A 16,766-nucleotide genomic window follows, 5' to 3' on the forward strand; every position below is an offset into this window, starting at 1 on the left:
GTATTTAGGCAGTATTTTGACAGTGTACTCTTTAAGGAGTCAGCCTGAAGATTTCACTCTATAATGCTTTTTAGAGTGTTTATTGATTTTTCTGCTGTCCTCTCAGTGTTTGGAGAGTTTATCCTGATGCTCATTTTTTCCTTTCCAATGAGCTAGTAAAGAAAATGATGTACTAGCTGTGTCCCTAGCTGTATTAAATATAAATAGAAGGAAGTTTTAAAAATAGAAGGAAGCATTTTAATTTTCTTTCCTGCAGTACAGCAATTAGTCACTTCTTAACAATGTGTACCATACTTCCAGACAAAAATGACTGTCAAGGTAACAATATCCCCTGCAGAATACATCTTGAACTTCATCTTCCTACAAACATTGGAAGAAAAATTGCAACTCACTTAGTGAACTCTTTGTATTTATGAAGCTGATTATCCATCTCCTCAAGTCCACTTCATACCAGCCTGAACTTTTTTCATTACAGTTCTTGAAGATTACTGACTTCATTCACACTATTGGGAGGAGTCTGTATATAACTATATCTATTTTTAAGGAAAAACAAGCAAACTTCAATCCATAGCCTCCTTAAGAAAATAAGAACAATTCCTAGTGTTCCTGCCTATCACATTCTAGCCTGATGGTTATTATCCCATATACCTATATTAGTGGATATGGCATTTTTCTGTTTCCTGCATTAAACTGTTGAATAATTTTTCTATGCCTGGTTAAAAAACTACCATATTTGATTAGGTTAAGAGGTGCAATAAATAGGCCTGAGCAAGTGACTTTTAAGGCTTGAATTTATAAAGGCATGTAGGAATACATGCCCCTATTGCTGTTAAAGCATTGGTGGGTTTTAGGCTTGTAAATAATGTCTGTGAACCCAAGCCTACATTACGTGCTCCCAGATGCTCGGATTAGAGGAAACTGTAGAATTTCCAAGTACAGCCAATTACTACCAGCATTGAACTGCCAGCAGTTGAGGGACAAAAGGAGCAGCACTGGAGCTGCAAAGATTTGCCAGGTCTTAGGTGTGTGCTTTAGCAGGGGAATCACATTAGGTTCCTGTGTGCAGAAGCATTTCATTGGCCTGAGGCAGGGTAGTTTTTATGTAGGTAACTTCTTATGTGTTATACTGTTCAAAGACTTCTTAAATATAAAATCTAGTGGGTTAGAAACTAATCTCAACACTTCCTCCCTCCTGAAGTTAAAAGCATATTCTAGGAGAATCAGGCTCCCAGGGACAGAAATAAATACACGAGTGATACAATCAGGTAGTAACTGAAGCCTTTGAGAATGAGGTTTGTTGACTCTATTTCTTGGGTTTCCTCTGTGTGATTAGATCAGCTCTAAACTGAGAGCCTGTGTAGCCATATCCTGTGTTTCCATTTATAATGTCAGATAACACCTTCCATCTCAGGATGTCTGTCCCCGCACATATATTTTTAGTATTCTCCGAGGCAGAAAAGGGTTATAATCCCCATTTTATACAGAATGAAATATGGAAATGTAGACAGGCAGAGGTGAAGCATTTTGCCCAAGGTTATAAGGAAAAAAATCTGCCCAGTTCAGGAATATAATGCAGATATTCTCTTTTTCTTATACTTTAACTACAGAACTATTGTTCCTTCCTACTTAGAATGCTCTCAGTGTTTTTAAATGCTGCAATTATCCTTTGACTGGTTTCTATTTAAAGATAGGGGTATACACTCAGCACTTCTCTCAAAGGCACAACAGCAGCATATATTTGTTAACAGATTGTTCAGGATTCTCCAACCTCCTGAAGAAAGAAGTCATTATTATCTTTCTAGAGCCAATATGGAGTTAAAAGTCAGAAAAACCTCTTATACTCAATATAAGAAAAAATAGTGAACAATGTGTTCCAGATAATTCAGAAAGAATACTTTTTCTCATGAAAATTGGAATTCACTGGATTATGATTACAGTTATCATTATTGCTTTATGAGGGAGAGAGTATAATAACAGTGGCATAATCTTTGTGTAAAAGTCTTCTAATAATCTTGTTTAGTAATATCTTTTTTTCCAAAATGAGCTGTTGGCAATCTAAAGAAGTAAAATTTTCCTTCCATTGTTTCTGATTTCTTAGAGAACTGCATGGTGAGCATTATTGTTCTTCTTTATAGGGACACTATGAGACAACTAAATATGTGATCAAATAAGCGAACAAAGCAGAGTCTAGTCCAGGAAACTGTGCAGGTTCATTTCATTTCCCAGTCACTTCCTCTGCTGGACAGAAACATAACACAAACCAGACAGAGCTGTTTATCAAACCATTAAGATGGAAAACATCACACTGAGTCATTCCAACACAGTCTGCTCCACTGAATAGAGGAAGAATTTCAACAACAAACCTTATACAAGTTAATGCTTGAAAAATCAGTGTTAGATGAATATCATCAATTTTCCTCAATTGCCTAATATAATGTGAGGCATCTAAATTCAGTTATGGGCACCTTAGTATTATTGCCTACTTATATTTGCCTAATTATATTTGCCTAAGGGAAAAGTAGTCATGTTTATTGTGAGAGGGCTTCACAATTTTTACTGTTTACTTGGGGGTGCAGCACTGCTCACAGAGAGGACCCACATGTTGCTTACCTCTACATGGAAAGAGGGGCACAAGGAGGAGGCTATTGGATGCCCAAAGCTTGTTCAAGTATGGGGTTGGGAAACTTGGAGGCTTAATCTTGTCAGAAGTGACTCTGGGTGTTGTATGTCAATGTAGTTCTAATTCCAGATGACAGACTCCACATATCTTCATGTAAAATTAATAGAATAATGAACCATCTATGTTAATAAGTACCAGCTTAGCTAATACATTGTGTGCATCTGGTAATCATAAATTTTCTGTCATTTTATTCCTCTATTCAATTTTAAAGATAAATTTCTTATTGTTTGGAAATGGGAAAAGTTGTCTAGAGAAAGTTAACATGTTTAAAACTACAACTCTCAGCTGAAAACGATGGAAAGAGAAAACAATCAGCAAACTCTGGACTTCTGATAAGACTAAGTTGGTCTTCTACAATGTGGTTTAATTTTAAAAATTAGGTAATTTGGCTGCATGGTAAGAACAAGTTATAGACTGTTGGGAGAAATCTCCCCCAGAGAGATTTCTCCAGGTTATATTTCTATCTGTGTTAGCTTCAGAAGATGCTGTTGAACAACTGCAACCTGAGAACACAAGAGTACCACAGCAGAAATGAGACAAGTAAAACACAAATGCTGAGACATGACATTTAGTAAAACAAGCACCAGAGTCTGAATCTAATATTCTGCTACTATGAAGAGCAGAACAACAGTAAAACAAGTCAGAGCTCAGGTTTGATCTCAAAGAATCCTTTTCTCTGCTTGACACAGCATCTTATCAGTAAGCTGTGCTATAAACCTGCTTCTGCTACTAGTCAGCACAGAACAGTAAAGTTGGTAGTGTTGCTATCAGTTTTGTAATAAGGATAATGGCATACGAGCATGAAAGCAGATTTATTTGGAATATCCAACTGAAGTTATCAGTGCGGAGGCCGTTCTTCTGGGTCTTCAGAGCACTTAGAGGCAGAAGATCAGAGCGCTTTGTGGAGCGGGGGCTTGCGCGGCGCGGCGGTGCCCGGGGCCGGCGGCAGGTGTCACTGCAGAGGCTCAGAACCGCAGCCGCCGCTCCCCGGCCGCGCTCGCTCGCTCGGTGCCCTGCGGGTGAGAGCCCGGCCGGGCACGGGCTCGGTGGCTCTGCCCTGCGACCGCCGTCATCAGCCACCTCATCAGCTGACTGCAGGGATAACTGCATATCGGCAGGGACGAAGAGAAGAGCACGTACCCCCCGGTTAATAAAGGACCTCTATGGTATCCTTGTTTGAATGTAGACTGCAGCTCTTGCTTGGGAAAAGAGGGCTGTTCAGTTCTGCCTTGCTGTCCCAGGATGTATTCATTGTTCAACACATATTCCTGCTTTCTGCCCACTGTGGTGTTTGTGCACACTCTTGAGACAGTCCAGACTTGTCCAGAAACCAAACTGACTTCCCTATGCACACCACAGGGCATGGGCTCTTCCGTAAGCTTTTCCACTTTTGCTCGGGCAAAAGCCACAGCAGCAATTCAGTTCTGCAGGTTTGCACTTAATCATTTCAGGTGTTAAAAAAAACGTGTGGTGCAGCAGACAGATGCCTTTCTTTCCTTTCTACAATTGTTCATCTAAGGGAGGAATACGTCATCCCTTCATGGCTAAGTCCCATTCATTTCTTACAGCCAGTGAAGCTTGCCAGACAGAGCAGACTGAGGTCCAGGTCCAAGTTCAGTGAGACTGCTCCAAAGTTTGGAAAGGAGTATATTGGAAAAGGGAAGATCTTCCACCTGTACAGCTTGCTCAGGGTTCTGCATTACCCAGTCCTTCCAGCCAAATCACTGCTTTTAAGGCAAAAGACAGATTTTGTGGTGATTACTAAGCAATACAACACCACCTGGGAATAAGGAATACATGAACATAATAAAGCAGTTAATTATACAAAATGCGCTACTCTCAGTGTCTCTGTAAATGAGCACAGAGATCACATGAGGTACAGTTTCTAAGATTCAAACCAGCTAGGATCTAGTTTTTGTACTGTTAGTGCCCTCCACTCTATCATGTCCCAGAGTAACAGGAGGTGATGGTACCCCTCTTCACATTTTCTCATCCAAAACTTCCCCAGCCTTCTGAGCAAAATCTCTGACTTACAAAATATCAGACTGAGTGCTTCATAAATTCATATGAGAGCAGAAGCTTTCTTGCACCAGAGGAGTGTGGTTTGAGCTGTTCTGTCTCTGTGACTCTCACTCTTGGGGCACATTTCTGAGGGTTTGCCTTGACAGACTGCTGTTGGACCACACATGTGCTCTGCATGCCCTTGTGTTCTTCTCCCTGAAGGCATTAAATATGGAGCAGCCCCATCTGCCGTTCCATTCTTTTGCCATGCATACTCCAGAATAACAGAACTCTGTAGCAGTGGGGGAGGAGAACAGGTTGTGAAAAGAGAACAAACACAAAAATAAATTTTGTAGAAATAAAATTTGTTCAGAATCCAACAAATTATCACGGGTGTTTCGGCAGATATATGAGATTTCAGCTCGGGATATCAATGCTGGTCAGGAGAGACAATAACATTCAGAATTTAAGTAGCAAGAGGATGTTCAGATCCAGACACTGAAAATGGGATTGCAGAAGTCAGATCTAACTGTAGAAAACACAGAACTGTACACCTACATCTCTTTTCTTAGATTCCTGATAAAATGACTTGCTGCTTAGACTGGTTTGATCCCTTGAGTCCATTAGATATCATGTCCTAGTCCTTTGGGGAGCTGCAGAGGAGCTACAGATAATCAATTTTAGTTTTTAATCCTAGATGAACAAATCCCACAAGTGCATGAGAGGACATGACACTGTCAAGCATGCCAGAGGAACTAAGTCAAATCCAAAAGGCACAATGTCACCCTTGGGAGAACAAGAGGAGGTGTTCAGGACACCTGCTTTCACTGCTGTGCTGCACAAGAGCCTGAGGTTGAGGCGATGACCTTCGGGACACCCTGCAAGATTCAGCTGCTTACCCAACTCTTCTCTGCAGGTGTGAGGAAGGGTCGTAGGAGTTATTGCACATGTTTTGTTGAAGTCGGTGATTTTTTGGTGTGTGTAGTTCACTCTTTGCTTTCAGATGATGTTTCATCTTGTCATTTATAGCAATTTTTTTTCCTAAAGATAAAAACTAGAAGTGCATTTTATAACTTTTGGGCCATTATTAAAAAATTTCTTTCTGTCTCATGTCTTTTTGTACATACTTCTTAGAAACATTAATAATCCTGATAAAATATATTGGAATGTAACTTGTAAAATCATAATTAAATTAATATATTTATATTTTTACTAATAATAGAAGTGGTTTTAAATAAAAAAATAGAGAATTCAGTTGTCTGCTATGACTTACATTAATCCATAAGTATTCAAAAGTAGCCATAAATTGCAGGAAAATCATAAAGCTTAATAAAAATAAAGAAATTAATACAATTAATGTAATATAAAAATGCATTTTTTGCTATACACTATGTTTTCCCCATTTTTAAAGCATATCATCCAAGAAGTAAAGTACATAGTTTAGATGATTAGTCACATATACCAGAGAATGTACATCAAGATAGAGAGTAAAAGAATATTCATATACTGAATGCTGTTTGGTAGAGAAAACAAAGCACAAACACTAAACAATGTCTTTGATATTACAGCAAGCTGATCAGGAGCTTCCAGAGCTCATTACAAGAATGCACTAAACAACAGTTAGCTTCATTTACTCTACAATACAGAAAACTGACATTAATTTTGCATAGATATTTTTCACTTATTCACTCAACCTGATCATGCATTTTTGAAGGCACAAGCAGATTTAACTTGAAAATTTCAAACAGAATTAAATGTAGATGTCACTTAAAGGGTCTTTAAAACATCTTATGTCAGTGTAACTGAGATCAATTTTAGGTACAGCTGTCAGCTAAACAAAGGAAACAAAACTATTGACAGAGTTTACTTTGTAGTTCAGGTTCATTTTCTGTTTTGTTGTCAGCTGTGCATGATTGCTGCTTCTCTTTTCCCGAATAGTACTGTTCTGTTCCAACATCTTTTGTGCTCTAAGATGCCAGCATAGAGCTTCAGTATTTGTTCCAGTAAACAGATTCCTCCAGCTCAATAACACTTCTCTTGGTTTGTTTGATGAGGCCGAGGTCAGGAAACAAAAGGATTTTGTTCTCCGGATACTGGATATTGCATTGCTGGAGTTGCTTTCAGCAGTCTATCGTGTTCTCCTGTTTCAAACTTAGATGACATAAAAACACTCCCACTGCTCTTCACAGTCACGTTCTCCTTACTTGTATTCTACAGCACTTTTACCCATAAAATATATTCTTCCCCAATATCACTTTCCAGAAGCTCAGTTTGAGTTTAATAATATTTGAAATAGGATCTATCTGGCCTGTAGCAGAGGGGGGAACAAAGGTTGTGCATGACTCCAGACCTCATTTGGTTTTCAGTTGCTTCCTCCCTTTTGTCTAGTGACACACATTTCACAAAGGAATACAGACACCTCAGACACCTTCTCCACCTGCAGCCCATGAAATTTTAAAGGCACTTTTAGGCTCTTTACTTCCCCTTATCATGGAAATACAAGCCCTGTTCCACAAAGAAGTGGAACAGACATAAAGGAGGAGAAACTATTTAGCTATCTTACTGAAATCTGCCCACATCCAGTGGTGTCTGAACTCAGAGCTCCACACTATGGGCACATGCTTCCCATATAGCCCAGACCACACCACAGAGAGGCCCCAGTATGCACTCGTAATCTAACTCTTTGTGATGCCTGGTTTGCCAAGCTCTTTTTTTAAAAGTATATATCCAGAAGCAATTATTTTAATACCCTGAGTCTTTACCAAAAGACTGCCTGTTAGTATAGATAGAACCACACTTTCACCACAGTGATGCACAAAATTAAATCTATAATAATTTTAAACAATATTTTAATGATATTTCCTATACTTAAAAAACATAGCTTAACGATAACTGGAAAAAACACAAAAACACAGTCAAAGGCAACACCTCCAATTAAAAAATTTAATTTTATAATTTAATAGTAATTAATTAATAGTAATTAATTGATAAAATGATTAATTATTATACTTTGATTTTATACTTTAATATTTTAATTTTTAAGCATCTGACAATAAAGAACCATCACAATTTAATACATAGTTTCTCTTCACAAATACCATTTTCTTTTCCCATTACACTTCCATAATGGATTACTTGCCTGCTGCAAGTAATCATTTATTATATTCTCATATCAGCTGATTGCAAGTAAACCCTTTCTTAAGATTCTTGACAGGAATTCTGTCCCAAGAAGCCTCTGTGGCGATGATGTCAGGTGTAGCTCTGTGCTGGAAGAACTGTGCAGAGAATGCATTGCATGCACTGAGAAACAGCTGCAAGCACACCAGTAGAGCTCTCACAGGGGTGTGGCTGCTCTGTCTGACAGCACAGGAGTTATCCCAGGGAGCTTCGGCAGCAACATTCCCTCTTCCCACAGGCTGAGCACTGCTCACATCCCAAACTAGACCTGCTATGTATTTGGGCAATCTGCTGTGTGTATGTTTCCTGCTGCAATGTTCTGTTGTTCATGATGCGATCGTGACAAAACAAATTTAAATGGATAGTTACAATAATCCATTACCATTTATTTTCAGAAATTTTAGCAAATGCATGTGGTTTTTTTGCATAGGCTATTCATAACAAAACAGGTTTGTAATCTTCTATTCCCCTGCAGGCAAAGACTTTCTGGCTGAAAAACATCTTTGACTTCCAATTGGAGAAGCAGGCAGAAAACAGAGGAACATTTTAATTCCCTTTCATAAAATACTGTGTCCTTGTCTTAGTCTTGAGATCTGCAAGGTGCTTGGGGAATATGTCCTTTTAGACATTCATCAGCTACTATCACAAGATTTATGGTCTCTCTCCTTAATCTCTACAATTGAGGTACGTTAATCTTTTACATACATCAGTATATAAAAGTGTGGATTGATTAATAATTTAATTTCTCAGAAATCAAAAAGCACAACAGCCTTTGTCTTTCCCAGACCTTTCTTTTGACACGCATTCTAACCCATAGCAAAAATGTGTCAGCATTCCACATCACTAGAAATGTACTTCTTCTTATGTGAATTTTCAGACTGTTGTGCTGAATAACATTGGTGAAATGTTATTTTAAGGTCTGAAATTTTCATGTTCTGAACAGCCATTGTCTGCATGCAGGATAAAAAGCAAAAAAACTTAATAGTAACATTACCATTGCAGGTAAAAGTTCAGGAAGGAATTATTTCTTCAGATTCTCCCTGTAAAAATAGAAATATATTTTTTCGGATATGTATTACTCCATTATTTTAACTATTTGTATATACTTGTTATGTTTCACTAATAGGAAAAGTAGGCAAGAATATGGACAAAGAATTAAAAGACCTTTAATTAGAAGTCATGGACAGACCAGTTTTGATGACTCAGACACAAGATGAGCAAGTTTATTTACTGCTAGGAAGAGCTTCTCATCTGATTCACATAGTCAAGAGCCATCTTTATATAAAGTCCTTGGCCATTTTCCTGGGAATGTACAGCTGCTGCCACAAAGACTCTAGCTACATACCACACTAACTGATTTTAACATTTTATGGCACTGGGACTCTACCTCGTGTTGTTTCACAGTCTACATTTAATCCTGCATCAACTCCATGTGCTTGAGCATAGTTTTTATCCCTTATGCAAAGGATGGATATGGGACATTATGTTTGATTAAAATTCTGCTGTGACCTAGTCCTCCTGAAAGGAATACCTCTTAAGACAGACAAGTGTCCTGGAGTCCCCTCTTGCATTCCTGTCCTTACAGATGTTTGTCTTCTGCAGCTTGGCCCTTGCTGCTCACTGACAGCCCTGATTAGGGGCTGGGTTGATCCAAGAGCAGCAAAAATGCTTGCAAAACTGATTGTTAATTGTATGTTTGCATTGCTGGCAATTCTTTAGAAAATAACCTTGGAGCAAGACATCCAGCATAGTGAAAACAACAACACACTATGTCAAGCACATATAAATGTATTTCTGGGATTCCTACAAACTGCTTAGCTGGTAAACTACAGTCATGCTTTTGTCTTTTCAGAGCTAAGACAAGATTGGGTGAAGTACCGTTAGGTTTTAATTGAAAATTAAAAATATTTGAGTAAATCAAGGCACTGCAATGGATAGGATTTAACTGCCATGAAATGATGTACAGGTATTTTTTCCACTATCATGATGAAGGCTGATGGTACTAATGGGGTAGGCTATGAGAAGAAAAGATTTAAAAGTCCTGTAGCCCATCCCAATAAATCTACCTCTGACAGATATGAACAGACAATCTCTAACTTAAAGAATTAATAAAGCATGCTGTAAAAATGCATGTGTATTTATAACATGCCTACTTGCATCTGCAAATTGAGTAAAGTCAAATAATGATTCAAACTGCCAACAGAAGAACCTTTGCTTAAGTCTCATTTTGAAATACATCTGAAACAGTCAGTACCAGTTAGGATTTCTTAACTGCCAGGGGTGACAGGTATCTATTATTGATGGAAAAGATGAGCTGTGGCAGAGACATCTCTTAATATGGAAACACTGATCCACATTCCATTCATTTAGAATGAGAATTACTCATACACAATGAAAATGTCCTGCTCCAGCTTCTACAAGTCTGAACCCGATTGAAAAATATTGCATTAAATTAATTTTGAACACCTTCACATGACTATTATGACAGGATTTTGAAAGAACATATATCTATCCTATGTATTTTGAAAGACAACATATTAAATCCCTTTCTGAATTATGTATTCCTTCCTGTCCTGGCCACGTGAACACACACACCCACACTACTCTAGGGGAGTTACATTACTCAGAACTACTTACCTCAGTCTAGAAATACTCACAACAAGCCTATCAGTGAGAATAACTGTATTTTATTATTAGAACCTAAAGGAAAATATAATGCATCTTGCATAGTTCTTCTAATCTACCAGTGATTTTAGTTTTCTGTCTTAAAACATGAGCTAACAATAATTCCTAAATTTGCAATATTTTAATATTGTACTCCATCAAGGTTAACTCAGCTTAACACCAGTACAATTCCACTTTGAGAATGAACTTATTTAACATTACTGTAAATGTGGTGAAAGAAGTTGTCAACTCAGCACAGATTACTTGTAAGACAAGGTGGAAATTCCCCAAAGGACCAGGTTGTTCTTTTCCACTAAAGGAAAAATTCTGCCATGGGAGTCATTACCTGCAGGAGTTTCCTCAGGTTAAATACTTTTAACCTTTTTCTGAAGGAATAGCAGAACTGCAGGTTCTAGCTCTCAACTTCCACAGGAGTCTGTGGAACCCCAGCAAGACTTTATAAGAGCTGGATGTCTTCTTGTTGCTCATCTACTCCTACCTAGAAACATAGTTAAAAGTACCAGCTGTCCACTATAGATATCTGCATAACTGCATGCTTTTAAAAACTTCTTAGTTTGGAATATTTTCAGTGTGGAAAATATTTCAAAGGAAAAAAGTACATTATGTGGCAATTTTACAGACCACTGTCCACTCTGTATCAAGAACAAGGTAAAACACATTCTGTTTTTCCTCTAAAACTATATTCTAATGATAAAAGTTTAGCCAAATACTGATTAATTCAAGGAGATAATTTGGACTTTGAAAAACTACATTTAATCACTTGTGCAAATCGGGTCCAGTTGGCCCATCATTATATCTTAAAATTCAGTTCTTTATCTAGGATCTAACTCTCAATTTATGAGTAGCAAAGCATCCATGTTTAAAAAAAATCCACATATTCATTTTACAGGGTTGTTTCATAGTCTTACAATTCCATATCAGCAAACTGAATGCACATCACTGAATTTATTGAACTGAAATGAAGGTGACCATAAGTGTTACTATGGTAACTCTTGCACCTAAAAGTTCTAACAAAGAAGAGAAAACCCCTTTTGGCCCTGTTGCCATAGAAAGTCAACATTTCTTGTACAGGGCTTCTGATCCTGAAAAGTGCTGTTTGAGTGCTCAAATTATGTTAATCAGATTTATTCATGTACTAAACAGAGAAAATGTGTAAGAGGGGAAAAGAGAACCATATCATGTGAATATAAAATAATTAACAAGATTAGTGGTGGCTGTCATTAGTAGCAGGTGTTAAATGGTTTCAAGCAGAGCTATGTCTTGAACATTTAATTTAATTCCTCCTCTTACATTATATCTATGATTTCCTATTCACCTTCACTCAAAGGCATTGTAAAAGTCAGCATAGATGTTTCTGTGACATGAGGTGTATAGAGCAGGTATGCTATTATAACTCCAGCATGATTTGTGTTCAACTTTAAATCAAGCTTGCAATCACTTGCACTTAAAGGACATGTAGATATGGCACTTAGGTACATCGTTTAGTCATGAACTTGGCAGTGCTGAGTTAATGGTTGAAATCTATGAACTTTTAAAAGTGTCTTTTCTAACCTAAAATATTCTATGATTCTGTGGCTTGATTACATTCTGGAGTAGCACAGTCTTACCTCTAAGAGGTGTAAGGATTTACAGAATTTTTATTGGATTGTGTTACTGTTTAAGATGATCACATTGGAGGAGTTTCTCAGTGCAAGGAAATAAAAGTTGCCCTGGGATGTCATGAAGGTGCAGTAACTCACAGCATATGGAGAATGCCTTAAATCAGGGAGTGACTTGAAGTGATGTAAACCAACTTTATGTATGTGACATACAAATATCTAGATCATAAACCTGTATGATTGTATGCAGCTTGATACACAACATATATGTGTATGATAAAACAAAGGTAAACAAAATTTATATTAGGGAAAAAAGTTAAAGTGGTAAATACCAGCTAAACAATAGTAAATAAATTTATATTAGGAAAAAAGGCTGAAGTGGTAAATACCAGCTATACACTGACATTTAGCATAATTTAAAATGCAAGATGAAAAAATCTCCTTAAAAGACAGTTACAGTAGAGCAAATATTTGAAATTTTGTTCTACACAGTAGTGTCCTTTAAAGGCTGAAATGGATATTCATATGAATTAGTAGTAAAAATGAGTATTTAGTTAAAATGCACAGTCAAATTGTCCATCATCATTGCATCATTATATAAAATGAATTAGCAGGCTCCAAAAGTTTCACCAGTTTGACATAGCTTTCATAATTCTTAGATATTTTTAACTGACACAGATGTGTAAGAAATATTATTTATGCTAGGCAGTGGTGTATGAGCTGTAATGGACAGAATAAAAAACTTGAATAATTTTATTAAATTTTTGCATAAAAGTATTATTTTTGTTGCCTTTGTCATTGTGTTGTCTTTTCAATTAGTATGACAAGTTCTCAAAATATATCCTAGAAAAGAAAAATTTTCTTGGATGAGGAATTAAATCTTTTTATCTTACTAAAAACAATATTCCAAATAATCATGTTTATTTGTCCTTAAAAACCCCACCATTCTCTCAAATGTCAGCATATATTTGATAGTACAGGACTGATGTGACTTTATTGAATAATTGTATTTGATATTAGATACAAAACTAGCTGACATTATATAACAAGAGATGTGATTATTTCTACTCTATAACATTATTTCAATGTAATAATTTTCAAATATTAGGAAAATAACCTTATCCATCTGAAATATGGTTGGTTTCAGCCTTTATAATGGCCTAGATTACACATTCCTATAGCAAGAATATAAATATTCTCTATTAAAAAATCACAGTTCACATAGAAGATAAAATCAAGATGCCTTAGTCTAAGACTCTTTGGCAATTTCCTGTTATGCATATTATAGAGCTTCCACCACATGACACTGATTTTAAATACAATCTTCAGTGATCTAAATATCTATTGACTTCTTAAGTAAGTAGAAAAATCAGCACTGACAGCGTGAAGTTACTTTGAAAATGGCTTTAACCTATACTTACCCTGGAGGTTTGTACCCATTTGGGATTCAGCTTCTTCTGAAGGAATGCCAGGAATGCAAATATGATAGACTTGGTCTTCTAATATCAGCCAGGCAAACAACGCAGGGAATAACAGATTTTACATATTCCATAAATACATCTCTTCCATAATTGAAGACAGGGAGGTCCATGCTCCTAGAGTTAAGTGAAGACAGTCTTTTCCCCTGTACCAAAATCTGTTAGACTTGATTGTGAGAGCAGGGATGCTTTTATGTAAAGGTGCAGGAGGAAAAAATAAAAGAATATTTTAAGAGATTTAAAAGCAACATTTTTCACTCTCAATAATTATGGCATCAATAACATTAATATCAACATCAATATCATTAAATGCATTGTGATCAAAGAATGTTGGCCTATAAAGCTCTGACCAAGGCTACATTTGTTGCACAGAGGATGCTGAGACAGAGTCACCTGCACAAAGTAGTGTTGTCAGGGGCAATTACTCACAGCTGGTGGCTTACAGTACTTCTCATGTTGTGTTACTTTTTGGGAAGAGCAGAGAGGAGGAAAAAGAGAAAAAAACCCAAAACCCAGCTGAGAAGAGGAGGGAAGGCAGATGGTCCGATGAGCCCCGTGCCCTGGGCAGCTGGTACTGCCGCCATCCCCCTGTCCTGCGGGGATGCCCCGGGTGACCTCGGCCCTGCCCAGGCCCGTCACATTTGCTGTGCTGTGGACAATGTCAGCGTGATTGGGGTGGGCAGGGAGTGCTCTGAGCTGACTGCTCTGTGCACTCCCTCGGGGTCTCCTCGGGTCAGCAGAGACAGGAGACAGCAGAGGGAAGGGTCTGGCACTGCTGGTCACTCCTCAGGAGAGCCACCACCACCACCACCACAGCCCTGTGCCTGCTGGGGTGAGGCTGTGGCAGTAACAGCGGGACAACAACCCTGTGGGGCCAGCAAGGGAAAAGGCCTGAGTCTGTGGGACACCCTGGGAGGAAGGGCATCGTCCACAAGGGCTAACAGGAGACCCTTAGTAATAGAGAGGGGAAGGCACCCAAGGTGCTGTGAAACACTGGGGAACACAGATTATATAAAGTAACCATCTATCTACACATCCCTGCACATTCTAAGCTTTTTTTACATCTGCCTTTCATGATTTAACATATATAAACTAAACTTCATGAAACACCTGTGTCATCCTTGACTGCACTGAATGCACACATCCCATCACAGTCATGTTTCCATACCCCTCCCAACCTGAGTCACAGGCATACCCTCTTTCTGTCTACCTGTGCTAAGTCCAGCATACAATATGTTGCCTGGTTTTCCTAGACTGAGCAAATTTAGCACCTTTCCTCAGAGGCACAAAGTACATGTAACACCACTCTGTCTCTTCTTTTGTGACATGTCAGTGCTCCTTAATAAAATGGCAGAATTCAAAGTTATTTCTGGTTCAATGAAAACAGATGTAAAGAGTTAACAGCCAGTTCAAATTTATTTCTATATCTCATAGAAGTGTTTTAAATTAATGCACTTAAGAAAAAAAATAATATGATTATTTAAAAAATAAAAATAAAAATAATCATTAGACATATCAAGATGGATTATTTAGATGTAAAACATTAGCCTAAAATTTGGCATACCAGAGTTTGTTTATATTCTGCCTCAAAGACTTTCTCTATAACCTTTAATAATTCACATGGAGACAAAATCCCACAAGAGTTCAGTGCCTGACTCCCATGGGATCTGGTCTGAATCATACTGTTTTTATCTGTATTATCCCATAGGACAGAGGGTGGGATAACAGCCAGAATATTTCCTGACAGACTTTTGTTCCCTATCTGCCTCACTCAGTAGCTGGTCCATGACCACCTTGATTGAAGGATGAGGCTGCATGGGCTCCAGAGACCTACAGAGCCCAGCTGTCCATGCCACATGGGATACAGGGCCACTGCAACTCCACACCAGTCACACACTCCTTGGCTGACATGTCTGTGAGAAGGGCTGTTGCTGGATATTGTCATGGAATCATCCAGGATGCAGAGGTACCGGCATATCCCGCTGATATAACCTGGGGTTATGTAGCACTTGGGGTTCCCCCAGTAGGTGTCTACAGTGGAAATATCTGCACATGGACACAGGGAAACACATCTGACAGCCTCCCTGAACTCCCTGCCTGCAGTGCTTAGGTCTTCATTGACTACAGCAGGGGCTCACTTTGTTCTAGTGAAAATTCTTACAGTGCAGACACTGGAATGTAAGTCAAATAGCACTCCTAAATTTCATGCCATGGTGTACACTGCATTTGGAAAATCTGAAGTAAAATCAAGACATAAAACAACACACAAAATGCACCACAGATGTGTGTTCTCAGATCCCTTTGGCAAGCAAGGAGAAAGTACTTCTGCCTTACAGTGTTGTTTTATGACAAGAAAGACAAAATATATTACAGGCAATGGTATAAAAAAGAGTGAACTATTAAACTTTCTTTTTATAGATAGAAGGGACAAATATTTTAGGAAGGCGTTGAATTTCCTATATTTTCTTAGTCCCTGCATGTTATGTAAGAATTTATATAATGCAGATTTGGATGAAAACTATTGGTTACCATTTATCGATTTTTCCAGTAAAAGCCTATTCTTAGGCAGCTACAGAAGAGCCTGATGTTACAGAATCACAGAGTCACAGAATGGGTCTGGTTAGAAGGGATCACAGTGGTCACCTGGTCCAACCTCCCTGCTCCAGCAGGATCATCCCAGAGCACAGCGCACAGGATTGCATCCAGATTATTTCCAGTGAGGGAGACTCCACAGCCTCTCTGGGCAACCTGTTCCAGTGCATGGTCACCCACACAGTAAGGAAGTTCTTGCTCATGTTCAGGTGGAACTTCCTGTGCCTCAGTTTCTGCTCACTGCCTCTTGTCCCATTGCTTGGCACCAGTGAGCAGAGCCCGGCTCCATCCTCTGACACCTCCCTTCAGACACTGACAGACACTGACAGAATCCCCTTTCAGGTGTCTCTTCCCAAGGCTGAACAGGTCTGATGCTCTTGTTGACACTGCTAAGAGAGAAAAAGCTAAGCAGGCTAGCCAATTCCAATGCATTCTTGATTGTGTTTTTAGTATGATACCATGTGTTAATGCTGGTTAAACCTTTAATTACATCCTTTAGCCCATGTGCTTGTAACAAGATACTGAAGAGAAAGCACTTTTTGTCATTGCTGTCTT

This window comes from Molothrus ater, chromosome 2 (genome assembly GCF_012460135.2).
Source record: "Molothrus ater isolate BHLD 08-10-18 breed brown headed cowbird chromosome 2, BPBGC_Mater_1.1, whole genome shotgun sequence".
In the NCBI taxonomy this organism is placed as follows: domain Eukaryota; kingdom Metazoa; phylum Chordata; class Aves; order Passeriformes; family Icteridae; genus Molothrus; species Molothrus ater.